Here is a 15,902-nt window from a genome sequence, read left to right as displayed (position 1 = left end):
TTGACAAGTCCTTGAAACAGGCAGAGTGACCTCCCTCTAGGGACTCAACTCTCTCGATGTTAATACTTTGCAAAGGGCAGAAGGCAATCTTAGCCCAACCCCCAGGATCCTGCGAGTCTACTTTAACATATAAAAATTCCTTTGGCAACTTCCTTTATCTCTACCCCCAAGATATGTGTTGGCAGTCAACCCCAAGCATATGACCCATCGATATACGTCTGAGGGGTTTCATGACTCAGGTTTTATTAGACAGCAAAAAATGACTCTTTCCCAACAATAGCTGGCCCCCTCAAGGTCCTGGAAACCTTGCTTCCAAAATTCCTTGGAGACTTCTGCAATCCCTGACCCCCTCTCAACTCGAAAGTATATAATGGGCCATTCCTCATGATCCTGGTGCAGTTCTTTCTGCCCATGGGTCCTGTCCCCGTGCTTTAATAAAACTACCTTTTTGCTTCAAAGACATCTCAAGAATTCTTTCTTGGCCATTGGCTGCAAACACTAACGTCTTTTCCTACATCAGATAATACGGCCTAAATTTGAAGGATGTGTGAGGATGAAGTGGGATAAAACACTTATCACAGTCCCAAGTGTACGCTTCCGGGAAGTACTTATTTTTTTAAAAAAATTATTAATTCCAAGTTCACCATTGTCTATGGAACTTTAATATTTGGAGATTAAATGAAACCGGAAATAAGCAATCTAATTGGGACCAGAAGTTTCTAAACTTCACACAGCTTTCTTAGCCCTCTGTGTTGGTAAGGCAGTTGAGAGTCAAGATCATCATTATCATCATCATCACCATTATGGTGGCAAACAAGGCAGTAGCGGTCTCAGAGGCAAGGGCTCCAGGAGACTAGCGCCTCCCACTCTGTACTTGGTGCCGATTTTCTTTCTTTTTTTCCTTTATTTTATTATTTTTTTAAGATTTTATTTATTCTTTGAGAGAGAGAGAGAGAATATCTGAGCAGAAGGAAGAGCAGAGCAAGAGAAACAAGCAGATCCCATGTTGAGTGTGGAGCCTGATGCAGGGCTCAATCCCACCACCCTGAGATCATGACCTGAGCTGAAATTGAGAGTCAAGACACTTAAGCGACTGAGCCACCCAGGCGCCCTGGTGCTGACTTTCTAGTGTGCGTCCTGGGCCTCAGGCCTCTTACCAGCCCCACTTCGCTTCTTTGGGTAACAGGTATGTGGAAGGAAGAATCAGGCGTCATGCTTTCGAGTCTCAGGAGTGCCCTTATTGGTCCTAGACCTATGGGCAGGGCTTTTCGGCCCGGGGAAAGGTTCTCCACACTTAGAGCACAGCATCTGCTCCATCGGAAAGTGGGCTCCCTTAGAATCCATTCCTTCCTTTTGCTGACCACAAACAAAAAGGAAGCAGCTGCAGAAGTGCACACAGACATCAGGGCCTCGGTAGGATGGCTGCCTGCAAGGGGAGGGGGGTGAGTTACGGGCCCACTTCAGTGATCCGCTCCACATCTAAACCCGAACCAGGCAGGAAGCTACAAATCCTAATTCCAGTTCCAAGTAAGGAGTGGGAAAGAATAATCAGAACTCTTATCTGCTTCGCTTTTCAACCAACTTGATGCCATCATCTTCAGAGCGATGCAGGAAGCACAGCCCTGACTCTGAGGAACAGAAGAAATGGTTGCCTACTCTCTCTCCCCAAAGTGCTCGAAAATCAGGCAGGGGCGTGGGTGTACAGATCTGTGCCTCGATCCTTCCTGTTTAGCTGCAGGTGTAGAACACATGCAGGCAGGGACAAAAAACAAACCAAAACAAAACAAAACAAAACAAAACAAAACAAAACAAAAAAAAAACCACAGAGTTTTAAAATGAATAAAATGGACTAAACGTAGGGGGAAACTTGGATATTTTGTAGTTTTGTGTCTGGGATGTCCCTGGGTGTTAAGAAATTCATAATGCTGCCTAACTCCTTCTGAGAACATCACTAAGTGATTCCTCATCATCCAGGTCAGTCACATTTTAACACCTGTACCTCGCGATTCCATGATTATGACCAGCACGGGGAACAGGTTAAGTTTCACACCGCAGGTGACATGATGAACCACTGCTGAAAAGCTCAGGACTGAACTGGTACAGCCGAGGCTAGCCCTCTGCCCCCACGGAGGACCTTAACCATCCTTCGGCCGCCTTCCACCCTTGCCCTCTTTCACAGACACACACGCAGAGCACCACCGGCCATGGCAGTGGTGGGACAAAGGCAAGGGATGGTGGCCACTGGCACCTGTGTCATACCTCTCTTGGCTGTGTGCATGAGTGCTGACCTTCCCTGTCCTTGGGGTTTGTGTGCAGGCTCCGCTCAGGTGGGAGGCAGTAGCACAGGAGTAGGATGTAGGGCATCAACAGCTCATAAACCCACTGCCCAGGACCTTCACTCTACCTTCTGTTGAGTTCATCAAACAAGGAGGCCAAGAGACTGAGGTGGTTCTAATACCTTGGCAGCCCAAGTAAGCAAACCAAAACCTAAGTCTCTAAGTGCCTCCTGGAGAAATCAAAACCTAAGGACAAACAATCATAAATGGCCAACTGGGCTTTTCCAAGTAAGGCAAGTAAGTTTTTTTTTTTTTTTTAAGATTTTATTTATTTATTCATGAGAGATACAGACAGAGACCCAGGCAGAGGGAGAAGCAGGCTCCACACAGGGAGCCCGATGCGGGACTTGATCCCGGGTCTCTAGGATCTGGCTCTGGGTTGAAGGCAGCGCTAAACCGCTGAGCCACCTGGGCTGCCCAAGGCAGGTAAGTTATAGCCCATCAAATAATTTCCTTGCTCTGCCTCTGCCTTTTCTCTGTTCCCTATGCATCTTTCCCTGTAGTTTCTGACTGTGGAGCGCTCCTACCCATTTCTGGTTTGGTGCTGCCCCATTTGAATTGACTTTCGCTCAAATAAACTCTTAAAACATTTTTAAAATATGCCTCAGTTTATCTTTTAACACCTCCTCCTCCCTGCTCTACTTTTTCTTTTCTTTTTTTTTCCCATAGCATTTACAACTAACACACGATATAATTTACACTTCTATGTCCTGCTTAGCAGTCTGCTAGAGCAGAATGCGAGCTGCACGAGGGCAGGCACCATTAGTCTTTTTGTACACGGACATTTTAGACATTTAGACCAAAAGTGGTTGGCGCACAACAGATGCTCATTAAATATTTGTTTAATAAATGCATGCTCGGGATCCCTGGGTGGCACAGCGGTTTGGCGCCTGCCTTTGGCCCAGGGCGCAATCCTGGAGACCCGGGATCAAGTCCCACGTCGGGCTCCCGGTGTGTGGAGCCTGCTTCTCCCTCTGCCTGTGTCTCTGCCTCTCTCTCTCTCTGTGTGTGACTATCATAAATAAATAAAAATAATTAATAAAAAAACAATAATAAATGCATGCTCGTTAGCCATCCTAATTTAGATTATAGTTAAGCAACGGATAAGGCCACAGGCCAAGACCTATTTATCTATTTGAAATACTTACCCCCACCTCCTGGGCCCTCAGGCCCAAAGCCTCTTGGCATCCACAGAGCAGTTAGCTCTGACGCTGCCCAACAATCACTGTCACTTGGTAAAATTGAGGAGGAAGTAAAATATTTACTGAAGCAGAAACTCTGGGGGGCAGTAGCCTGGGTTGTTTTCACTTAACTAATGATGCCCACTGACACCCCACACCCACCTCGGTATTTATTTCAGGAGCGACACAAGCAAGTGTACGATTTTGATCTGGGTTTTGATTCATGGGTTTTGTTAAATGTACACATCGGTCATAGCGCCACTAACTAAATGAGAGAAGATCCTTGCTTAAGTGGCTTCCTGTCCTCAGAATGCCTCCTGCGTTTCTTTTCAGTACATGTTTAAGAAGGGCCTTGAAAGTATGCAAGGGAACAGAGAGCAAAAATAAAAGAATACTGAGGCTGGGATCTCTCAGGTCCTTCCAGTTGCTGAGCGGTGGAATTAGGGCAAATAGAGAATTTTTTGCACAAACCAGGATGAGTGGCATCAACTGGGACGTCTTGGGCAGATGGTGCACGCGGTGTCTCACATCATCAGCTTCTATCCCATTAGAAGAGGGCAAGGGGCTGGCAAAGATCAGTGCATCCGAAATGCCAGAAGTTCTGAGGTTTGCATCCTACTTGGTTTGAATCCAAGGGTCACAGATGTTGATCAAAATATTCATGTCGCCAATGTACACTGATTTCACTAGTTCCTAAGTAGCGGGCAAGAGTGCTGGATAAATGACCTCACAGGTGAACCTACTTCCCCATTAGTTTCCAGCTCTTGGGCAGGATGGTCACCGAGACCCTGTCACAGCCAAGGCCACTGCAGCTGTGGAGCTGGCGCAGCCGATGCCTCCTTCTCCGGGGGTGCGTCCCTCTCCTTACCCCCTGCCCCCTAGCGTGCGGTCCCCACTCCTTCCAACCGGGTCCCGACTTTTCAGTTCTTGCAGCACAATCAGAATAAGTGAAAGAGGACCCTGGTTTTCCAGAGGGACCCGGCGTCTTCAACATCGTTAGCAGTTCACCTTCTACAACCTCAGGGCAGCCTCTGGGCAGCCCCTCCTGCACCCCCCCCCCACTCCCCCCTTTGGTGTCGGCTTCTCAAATTCATGAAGCCCATCTAGACGGGAGGAAGTTGGACCAGAATTATGAGCCATTCAGTGCAAGCTCCCCCTTCCCTTTAAAAAAGAGGTATGGGGTGGCCTGGGGGGCTCAGTGGTTTAGCACCACCTGGGGTCCCAGGATCAAGTCCCATATCGGGCTCCCTGCGTGGAGCCTGCTTCTCCCTCTGCCTGCGTCTCTACCTCTCTCTCTCTCTCTGTGTCTCTCATGAATAAATAAATAAAATCTTTAAAAAATAAATAATAAAATTGCAACCATTAAAAAAAATTAAAAAGAGGTATGAATGGGCGGGGGGTGACCAGAATGTCTTTTTTTTAGAATGAGAAGAGGACAGGGACGCGCTGTTGGGGTGGGGTGGCTCCTAGCTTGCCTCCTGGTGCCCTGAAGGAGGCAATGTCCTTTGTCTCCCCCGACTGAACACCTGCCCGCCAGGAAGGCTGGGGCCTTCGTGGGCAGGACCTAGAAGGGCCACGTTTTCTCCTGGACAGTGCAGAGCTGGGCCAGGGCTCTAGGTAAAGGGTAAAGCAACTTCCCGACTTTGCCCCTCATCCTTCTGTGAGGCACCCTCACGGAGGGGAGGCCGGGCTGGGGGGGTGTGGGGGCTGGGGGTGGGGCAGGAGACAGATCCCACCCTGCGGCCTGGGCTGGGAGGCTCGGGAGGCAGTGCCATCGGGGGCCCCTCGGGCCCCCAGATCCGGAGCAGAGAGGCAATTTTCAGCGCAAGGTACAAAACACATCAACACCTCTCATCACATCACTGACCTAAATATAGACAATGACTTCAAGGGGAGGAAAAGTTGCACATTCTTTTATACCTGCAGATGCAGCAGAGCTCTTCCAACAAGCACTGGCAGTGAGGAACAATAGGTAACCAGTCAGATGTGAAGGGAGAAGAGGGGAGAGAAGGGTGTTCTAGAATGATTGCTGTGATAAGGTCATTACAGCTTCTAGGCCTAACATCAATCCTCAGGTGTAACCTGCCCTCCCGCCACCCTCCCTTCAGCTTTTCCACAGGGAACTCTGGCGGGGGGGAAGGGGGCTTGTGTCCTGGACCCCTGGATCTGCCGGTCTGCTCTCTTCACTGGGCCAGGCAGGTCTCTGAGTCAAAGAAAGGGGCCCATTTCCTTCCCATCCCAGAGGAGCCTGTCATTGGTTTCTTTGTTGTTCTTGAGCGGCCATCCCTGGTCTCTGGTCCCACTTCAGCATCCTGCTGCCACTTCAGCATCCTGACTCCGGGCCTCCTTCCTCGTCATCGGACGCACAGCTCACCGAGGACCTGACTGCAGACAGATGGCGGCGGGCTCACTTGTTTGCACCCCAAGGGATGTCCAGGAGGGTCACCTTCCCCTCATAGTTTGACCTTGCCTTTTAATGCTAAGTTCCTAAGTGGGCTCACCTTTTTATTAACTTGGGGATCATGCCCCTGCTGGGGGAACAGAAGGGCCACATTAGAAACTTTTATGGACACGAATCCTGTAACTAGGGACCCTGAGAAAGACAGCTGAACACAACGTTAAGTACGGAGAGAACGGGTGTTGTCAGCAATTAGGACACAATTGTGCTAATCAATCGCGGAGGAGAAGTCCCACGTCTGCACATATTTCCACTGCCCTTCCTGTTCGCTCAGACAACTACCTGCGTAAGAACAGCCTGAGTGCAGGCTCCCCGAGTAACCGAACCGCCTGCTGTTAGGGAGCCAGAGCACTTCAGGCTTAGGCCAGCCCCAACTCCAGTATTTAGGCTGAAGCACAACCTCCTGCTCTTTTGTGCTTAGCGAAGCGCCCACGAATGCAGCCACCGGTTGGTTTCTTCAGAGAGCGCGTATGTGACCATTGTAGGGACATATTATATCTTCACAAAGGGAGCCTCGTCCTTTGGAAAAATAATAATGGAAAATAACAGAAAGAACGCATCTCCTATAAGATAATAAAAGGAAGCTAAAGGCAGCTGGTAAATGAAATAAAAGGAAAACTGCGAAAAGAATCCCAACGAGAGCGGAGGACAAAAAGATAGTAAACCAGAAGCTCTAGTTGAACACGACAGTGAAGGAGAGGTTGCGGCGACAGCAGCCCTGTCTGTGCCCAAGGTGCATGCAGTCTCTGCACACCTGGGTCTGGAGAGCAACGTCCCCGTGGCTTCCCTGGCACCCGGAAGCCTGGGTGCTCACTGCTCTTTTACAACGTGAGGCTGAATCAGAGCGTGGAAAACAGGGGGGCTACACGTCCTCAGAATTAAAGGCACTTGAGGGTGACAGGAAAAATGGCTCTGGATTTCAAATACCAGTTTTAGGTCACCATAACCACAACAGCAATCTAACTGCTCTATGATTTGCCAAGAGAGAAAGAGAAAGAGAGATTCTCAGCATTGCCCTTCTTCCACAAAGACTGAAAGCTGATAGTTGCTACCAAGACACTGGACTGAAGTTACTTGGAGATCCTGACACACTAACAGGGAATTCTTTCCAGAAAGTTTGCTTTCGCTGGGGTTCTGCTTCTGCACACAGCGCCTTGGAAACACCCTCTCTGAGATAGGCGCATGCAATTAAAAATTACCACCGACCGGAGGGGGGAAAAAATAGACAATAATTTGGTCAAGAAGAAATATGCCCAGAGTCATTTTTTTCCAATCCAGTATCTTTGTTAATTAAGCATTTTCCAACCTATGCCGAGAATACTAATAGTAATCTAACACTATACTACTCATTACTAATAAAACATATTTATGAAATGGAAATATAATGTGCCTACTTCCAAAATGTGGTTGTAAATGACTTACTCTAAGCCACAATTTAAAATGGTTTGAGAAATGAGTCTTTAATAAAGAATTGATGAGGATGATGACTGCTGATAATAATTCTATTTGGTGAGATTATGTGGTTTGCTATGGCAATTTGAGCTGAGGTGATTGCCTTAAAAATTACTGCGAGTAACTAATATAGGGAAATTTAATTGATGATAAATACAGCGGTGGTATGTCAACTCTTGAAAAAGTGAGCATGTAATTGAAGCCAGCATCGTCTTGCTTGCTGATTATATTCAGTCATTATAGTCCTGTCGGGATGTTATTTGTCTGACATATCTGCACATAGTAGGGATTTAAAAAGTCAGTGAATAAGCACCTATAATTATTCCTCAATGGGGGTTCCTATATGCAATTGTAGTTAATCATAAGCCCATTAACATTTAGAAAAAACAATTAGAATATGGTTTAGGACAGAGCCATAATGGTATTTGTAACAGTCAGTGAAGTAGATGTTCAGCAGGCTCAGAAAGCTCTGACACTAGGACACCAGGATCTTCCCAAGCTTTTTAAAAAGGGCGGAAAAACAACCCAACAAACCACCGCTGCAATGGTATTATTACGCTAACAGGTCAGGGTGTCTTGACTTGAGCAAAGCATTTGATATAACTGCTCTCACTATCCTTTTGAACGAAGAGAGTTAAGTGTACCAGCAGACCTGTAGAGCTCTCATACACACATACAATCTTACTAGATACCAAGCACCATTCTAGATGGTGAAATGTCACAGAAACCTGACCATCACGGAGTTGAAAGTCTAGGGAGGCCAAACAAAGGAACAGCCAGTTAGATGCCACAGAGTAAATGCTACATGTTGCCGTGATAGTGTGGAGTAGGTGCTTCAAGGAGATGAAGGTTGACACTGGACCAGGCAGGGCTTTGCAGAAGATGCAATTCTCTTTTCTTTAAAAGAAAAGAATATATTTTGATTGCTGATGTCCCTAGCACTTATCTTATAACTGGAAGTTTTACCTTTTGATCACCTTTCTCCAATTCCTTCTCCTCTTACCTCCCAACCCCACCCACCTACAAAGTGGTGCTTGCATTAAGCCTTAAAGGGCAAACGGAAGTTTATGAGTCAGAGAAAGTGTGGCCAAAGCCTTCCAAGTAGAGAAATAGCCTGTATGAAGACATGAAGAACAGCTGTATTTGAGGAACTGCTGTGGCAGGTCCCAGAAGATGCATGAGGGAGGGAAAGGAGATGAGGCTGTGAAGGTTGACAGAGGGCAGATGATGAAGTTGGATGACATATCAAGGGGGCTGGATTCTATTGTGTCGTGATGGACAACCCCTGGAGGAATTTTGCTCTCCATGGATATGAGTGATTTGTATACTTGGCGTAGTAAGAAGGAAGAATGACAATTACAAGAAAAAAAATAAATCTTAGCAGGCCAGGAAAGATGAGTATTAATATTTGAATACACAGATTCACAAATATAACTGCTATTGTCCCGCACTGAGAATGTCTTGTCTACATGTGGTTCATATTAAAAGATTTGAGGTTTTTAATTGATGCAGGCACTTCTAAGCTGCCGGCAAGTTGTGATAATTTTTACTAAACTCTGCACTGGTCAGATGACATTTGGGATCTTATATGAAGATCTAGGAATCTTATTATTATTATTTTTAGGAATCTTATTTTTAAAAATATATCAGTTACTATGAGTGTATCTAAGAGAGGACAACCTTTGTATCAAAGGGTCAGATAGACATGTTAATACAAGGAATGATGGAAGGATCTGGGAATGGCCAAATCTGGGAGGATCTAGGAAAGAGAAGGTAGAGAAATAGGAAAGCTTTTGTTAGTTCTCTAAAGGCTGCATATGAAAGGAGTAGGTTAGTCTGTGTCACAACATCAGAACAAGCTGGAGGTTTATGCAGAGACTGATTTCAGCTGAATGCAAGGAAGGACTTTCAAATTATTCCATACCCCAGAAATGAAAATGAATGACAAGCAAGGACTTGATAGTCATCCTGACAAAGAATTTTGGAGGAGATTCTTGCTCTTGGCAAGAGGTTGAGCTGCGTGACCTTGACAGTCCTTTCTACCCACAGATCCCATAAAATTGTCAATACATCCTGGCTCTATCAGAGGTCTGTAATCTCAAACTCACCAGTGATCCCATATAATTTATATCTCTGAAAACCCAGTTCATGTTAAAATAATCATCAACTATTTTGCACATTGTGGTTTCTGAGAAGAGTCAAAAAATAAGACTTAACTCTATCATCTCTCCTTTCCTTAAGAAGGCACTCAATGTGATCCCCTGGACAATTACTGACCTCTTATGAAATTGGGAACTGATCCAAATTTGGCATTAGTTAGGAGGCAGAAATCACTCAAAAATAGTTATGGTAACAGCGGAGCTTATGATGTACTTTGAGGATACAAAGGATTCCTTTGAACTATGACACCAAAACAATAAAAGAGATATTGGTAGAACACTTAGAGTGTATCTGGTATTCCACATTCTGGTTTCTAGGCTCTAAGAAGATGAGCAAAACAAACAAACAAGAACAAAAGAATTTTCTTTTTCAGATTTGTACTCATGACACAATAATGATCAACAAAATCCCTCACAGAATAGGAGAGGTTTCAACTTTCATAAGCAGGGGACAGTCAATGAGGTCATGATGAGGAGGTTTCCAATTACTTGTTGCTAAACCAGTAGAAGTATCAATTTTATACACCAGAGATCTATTTCCACCTATTATTTATTATAAAATCCTCAGGGTAAAAATTAACTTTAGACTGCTGTTTTAAATTTTTAATGACTCTTAAAAGCTCAAATGAAAGTCTCTGGCCCTGTTTTGGGCAAAACAACACATGAAATCTTAAGATGAAAGATCTAGATTAACTAAACATTTTAAGATTCACTGGTCCCAAGGCCCAAACTCAACCCCGAGATCCCTCCTAGAGCCTCCAGAACGAGGTTCTCCCACTTGATAAACACACTGTCCCCCCCCCCCCCCCCCCCCCCCGCTTATTGATAAAGGCACGACACACAACCACACCTTCCGTCACCGACCCAGAGGATGGGGGCCTTCTTGATTCCGGTGACAAAGTGAGAGCCAGGGAGTACTTCTTGCCTGACAAAGGTACAAAATACACATACCCACTGGAACATAACTTTACACGCAGACATGGGATTGTTTTCTGTGTGTGGCTAAAGCCAAGATTCGGAGCATGTGGCCAGAAAAAAAAGAATCATTCAAACTGAACATGGTAAGGCAAGGAACAAAGACCAGTACCATTCCAGGTTGACTCCCCACCCCTGTGAGTCAGCTTTGTTTTCCTCTAAATGTGTGGGAGGCTTGAGGCAGGACTTGGGATGTAGCTACTGTCTGTACCTCTCCTCTGAGTCCCACCCGAGCTACAGTAAATACAGCAGCAATTCTGCTTGTCATCTTCTTCCTAAGACTATAGCCTCAGAAGTAAGGATGTACAAACCTTGTTACTTAAAAATATTTTTCCTTAGGAGGGAAGACCTTCATAATCAAATGGAACGTGTAGAAAAGCAGAGGCCCACGTGACCACATAATCAGTACAAACAAATGATCTTAAAGGTTCTGGGCGGCAAGTTTGAGCATTTGTGTGTGTCATCCTTCTGGGACCAGCGTGGGCTCTTCCTCTAAAATTTTAATAATAACCTTGGAAGGAGAGAAACACATCTCCTTTCTTTCCAGTTAAGAGAAACAACAACAGGCCAGAGAGCATAACAGTAATTTATGATTTTGCTGGTGTATTATCATCCGGTAATAAGTGCAACTTGAAACTGCCAATTATCTCATAAGAGGGGTATCACCTTCTCTGCGGCGATGCCTGCATCAATACACGCAGGTCCGTCCCCGCTCTTCGGCGTGTCACCGGCGGCCTTGCAGCGGCACAGTGAGCCCCGGCAGCACCGAGGGAAATGCAAAAACAGTCAAGACACAAACACGCAAGTTAGCCCGGCCTGTGGCTGGGGGACCCGGGAAGGGCCAGGGGAAGATGAGAAAGCACGGGGGGGGGGGGGGGGCGGGGGGGGCAGCGCCCAGAGCAGTGGGCAGGTCACACACACGCGGGGCTCCGCAGCCAACTCCGTTTACAAAGAGACATCTGTTCCATTACTCCGATGCATTGTGGCTAATTACATCCTGGCCCGTCTGTGAAATGACAGCCACTTATTCTCCAGTGAACCGTAAAATCTGTACATGCTCCATTCGGGGAGTGGGAGAGCAGAGGAGTGGGGCCGAGGGGAAGGAGGCAAGACCGGAGGGAAAGGCGAGCACCAAGGCTGCGGGCCCTCGGGCGGAGAAGCGGCGGAGGAGCGGGCCTCCCACTTGGGGCTCAGGGGCCCTAAGCTTAAGGGGAGACAACGGGTCCTCCCAGCTGTTGCTTTTCCTTCCTTTTCAAAGATCCCGGAGCCGGGGGGTTGGTGGCTCGCGGTTCTCCATCATCACGACCCCAAGCTGGTGGCTTGGGGACAAACCGACCCTCCCATTCGCTCCGATCCCTGGGGCGGGGGGGGGGGGGTGGAGGGTGGTGTCCTTGCAGGAAGAGGCAGCTGGGGAGGCCCGGGTGCGCTGCGGATGGGGGGCAGGAAAGCAAAGGGCTCGGCCCCTGGTGGGCGGGGCGCTGCCTTAGAGGAAGCGGCTCCCATTGATCTAGATCCTGGGGCAGGGGCAAGGGGTTTTTAGGAGAGAAAGGTGCTGCCCTGGCTCTTGGTCCACATTAAACTGCATCCCAAGAAATGCGAAATGGTTCACGCAGCTTGGTGCCGGCCACAGGGAAGCAGAAGCGGCAGCCAGGGCCCGGCCGGCCCCTTGTCGGCTTGAGGTTAGACTAGAGTCGCCAGGGCTCTAACAGGAAACAGCCTGGTTCCCACGCAGCCGCTCTCTTGACCGGGACTCATACCCTCCAGCAGAATCTGCCTTAAGCTCCTGGGATCCAGGGGTTTCTAGTGTGGTTCAACGCTGATCTTGTGTCTGCTTGGGACAGCACTGTCTTCTGAGGATCCCTCTGGCTGGATCCCTCTGGCTGGATCCCTCTGGCTGGATCTCTCTGGATGGATCTCTCTGGACAGATCCCTCTGGGCAGATCCCTCTGGATGGATCCCTCTGGATGGGATCTCTCTGGATGGATCCCTCTGGCTGGATCCCTCTGGCTGGATCTCTCTGGACGGATCCCTCTGGACAGATCCCTCTGGATGGATCCCTCTGGACAGATCCCTCTGGATGGGAGGGTTTGCCCAGAGCTTCTCCCAGCTGCCACCACTACACGCAGCCCCTTCCTGCCCTTGGACACCCAGGCTGCCACCCCTCTGTGAGGCCTGGGATCCCGGCGACCAGCCAGTGCCTCTGGAAAACAGTGCTTCTCAAGCTTGAGGGTGCACGGCGCCCCCGGGGCCTGTGGCAAAGTGCAGATCCCTGTTCAGTGGGTCCTGGGCGCGGCCTGAGCTTCTTCCCTCAACAAGTTCCAGAATGAAGGAAGCTGAGGCTGCTGGCTTCATGGAGAGCAGCAGAACTATAAAATACACCTCCCCTCCATACGCCCAGTATCATTAGTTGGGTTAGTGTGGAGCGACGGTGGGCCAAAGCACAGGGGGTTGACTATGAAGCACTGCATGTAATCATTCTGGGAATTTTACTGATTTTGAGTCAAAGTCATTTTAACGACTCTGGACTGACTGCACAGATCCTCAAAGGGTGACCATCCCTCTTTGGGCGACACCGGAGGGGAATCAGGCACAGTTAGAAGAGAGGGTGTGAAACATGAAATAGCCCTGATTTTACTCCAAGAAGTTAATATTGTTCAGTTCACAGGGGAAAAAGTGATCTTAAAGGCATCCTGGGCTTTTACTCACATCCTACCAATACATTTCCAGTTGGGCGAAGAAGCACACCATTCTGGCAAAAATCCCACCTGTAGGGAGGGGAACGAGGTTCAGGGGATGGCCCGTCCTCTGATGTGTGTTCTGGGATATGGTAACTTGGTTTAAACTAAAGTTAACTGAAGTTTAACGAAACGTCTTTGCGAGGAGCAGGGCCTGGGGGAGAGGGCTGGCCCTCCCACCCCAGCCCTGAGCAGGCTCCCAGGGCTAGTGGGGCCACAGGGCCTCCTGGCTGCCAGCGTGTTTGTAGTTCTGTCCTGTGTGGTGGTGAGCGAGTTCCAGCTTAGGCCTCAGGGAGCCCGATGCCACACTACGAATGCGAAGTGTCCAGTGAATGCTGCGGACTGACTAAAGATTCACAGGTTAGCCTTCATTTATTCCTGGAGGCATCCTAAGACTGATTGTATTTTGGTCTTTGCCCTCTTCCTTCCAGAGTCTGAGCCGGGGGGTTTCTAGGAAGCAGAAAGCTATGATGTAGCTTGTAAGGTGTTTGGAGGTCCACCCAGCACTGGGAACAACATACGGACGCCCGAGGTACCGCTACACGTTCACGGACCGGGAAAGTAGTTTTAAGAGTGAAAGGAGGGACGCCTGGGGGGCTCAGTGGTTGAGCATCTGCCTTTGGCTCAGGTCGAGATCCTGGGGTCCTGAGATCGAGTCCTGCATCAGGCTCCTCACAAGGAGCCTGCTTCTCCCTCTGCCTCTCTCTCTGCGTCTCTCATGAATAAATAAATACAATCTTAAAAAAAAGAAAAAGACTGAAAGGACCCTAGAAATGATCTAATTCGGCCTCCCCATTTTACCAGTGAGGATCGTCCCCATGCTACTCAATGACCCATAGCCACTGAGACAAAATGAATAACTGGGCACTGTCAGCTCCTTGACTTGAACCCAAATCTCATTTCTATGACACCCTACTGCTTCTCACCCAGGTTTAATAGAACTTTTCCAAAGAGGCCCTTCATTTCCTTCATGCAACAGAAGAGTCAAATATTATTTCCACGAAGAAGCAAGACACTGTGGCTCAAAAGAAGCAAACCTAAATACAAAATTATGTGAAGAATTCCACCTGTATAATGCAAAAGAGAATACCTTTTAATTCAGGGAGCTGATACTCAGGAACACGTTTTTTCTGCTTGCCCTCGAAGGTAAGGAAGCCCCAGACAAGGCGATCCGGGGCTGCAGCAGAGGGTGCTCTAGGGGGCCTGCGACAGAGGCAGGTCATTACACAGGACGTTAGCAAGGAAGCCAGGAGACGTGGTGGACCGTGTGGCCCTCGGTGTTCTGGGCCTGACATGCCCGGAAGAAGACGTCAGGACTCACTGTTCTGTCTCCGTAAACAGCAGTTTCTATAGATAAACCACATTAGAAAACGCACCCAAAGAACAGATACATAAATAAACCGATACCTACAGATGGGGCAGGCAAGGGGTCATGTAGACCAGACAAACGTCCACATTTCGGCCACTCGATCGGTTGGTCTGCTCTACACTCTTACCATCTGCTGGCTTATCAGTAAAAGAAACAAAGCTAGAAAGGGCAGTTGGGAGAAACGTTATCAATACAATAAAATCCCAGACCCACACGGTGTAAGACGCACACAACCAGGAGTCAGGCTGGCCACGGGAGACACCCTCGGAGGACTGTTACGAGAACTCTTTCTAATTCAAAACAACAGTGATAATCAACTTTATACAATTATCCACTTCTGCTGTCTTGATGCCATGGTTAGGGGTGGTCAGATTACCAATTAAAAATAGACGACCACGGTGCCAGCAAGCAACCCCCAGGGGTTAGCAAAGTGTTAGAGCCCTCCTTTGATAGGATGGCAAGGGGCCCCTCTCGGCTTGCCTGACACCTGTGCATTTCTCCAAAAGCCAAGGAATGCTGGAGAGCTTGGACCAACTTTATTCTCAGTGGAATAGTTCATTACTCTAACCTACAAAACAATACTGTTTTTATTACGATTCAACTATTTCTCCAAGAGGGAGGGAGGGAATTATAAACCTTTAATTTGCTCAAGAGTTACGAACCCCTACCCTACCCCGACCGCACTCCCTTTTCCCACAAGAGCACAGTTCGGCTCTGAGACAGGATAGAAGAGCTTTCTCCCACATTGCACGTGCAATTATCTTATGATGCTATTAATTGTGAGGAAAATGAAAACTGCTTCAGCTGAACAAAAACCATGCCGTCCTGTCTGCATTAGACGAAAAGGATGGAAGATAAGCTGATGGAAAGACTCGTCCATTTTAGGTTCTATTCCGAGTAAGGGGATGGTCTGGTGAGGCCAAGGCTGGGTTTGTGGTACATTTGTGTGGCTCATCATTACTGGGGGGATGGAGGTGCCAGAGGCTGCTTTGTTCATACTCCCTGTAACACGTCTTCCTCTGTTTGGCTCTAAGACCACTCTTTTTTTTTTTTTTTTTTTAAGATTTTATTTATTTATTTGAGAGAGAGAGAGAGAGAGAGAGAGAGAGAATGTGCACGTGTGCATGAGTGGGGGAGGGTCAGATAAAGGGAGAGACGCAGACTCCATGCTGAGCAGCGAGCCTGATGTGGCCTCAGTCCAGGACCCCGGGATCGTGGCCCGAGCCGAAGGCAAATG

The 15,902-nt window shown here is 47.9% G+C and overlaps 1 protein-coding gene across 35 annotated transcripts in view; it reads right to left on the bottom strand.

The window, feature by feature from the left end:
- Window positions 1–15,902, bottom strand: part of MAML3 (mastermind like transcriptional coactivator 3) — a 599,968-nt gene that overhangs the window by 103,438 nt on the left and 480,628 nt on the right. The gene's annotated exons all lie outside the window — the stretch shown is intronic.

The sequence above is a fragment of the Canis lupus genome, chromosome 19, assembly GCF_003254725.2.
Source record: "Canis lupus dingo isolate Sandy chromosome 19, ASM325472v2, whole genome shotgun sequence".
Classification (NCBI taxonomy): Eukaryota; Metazoa; Chordata; class Mammalia; order Carnivora; family Canidae; genus Canis; species Canis lupus.
Note: the sequence above shows the minus strand (reverse complement) of the source record. Positions and strands in the feature narration are given on the sequence as shown.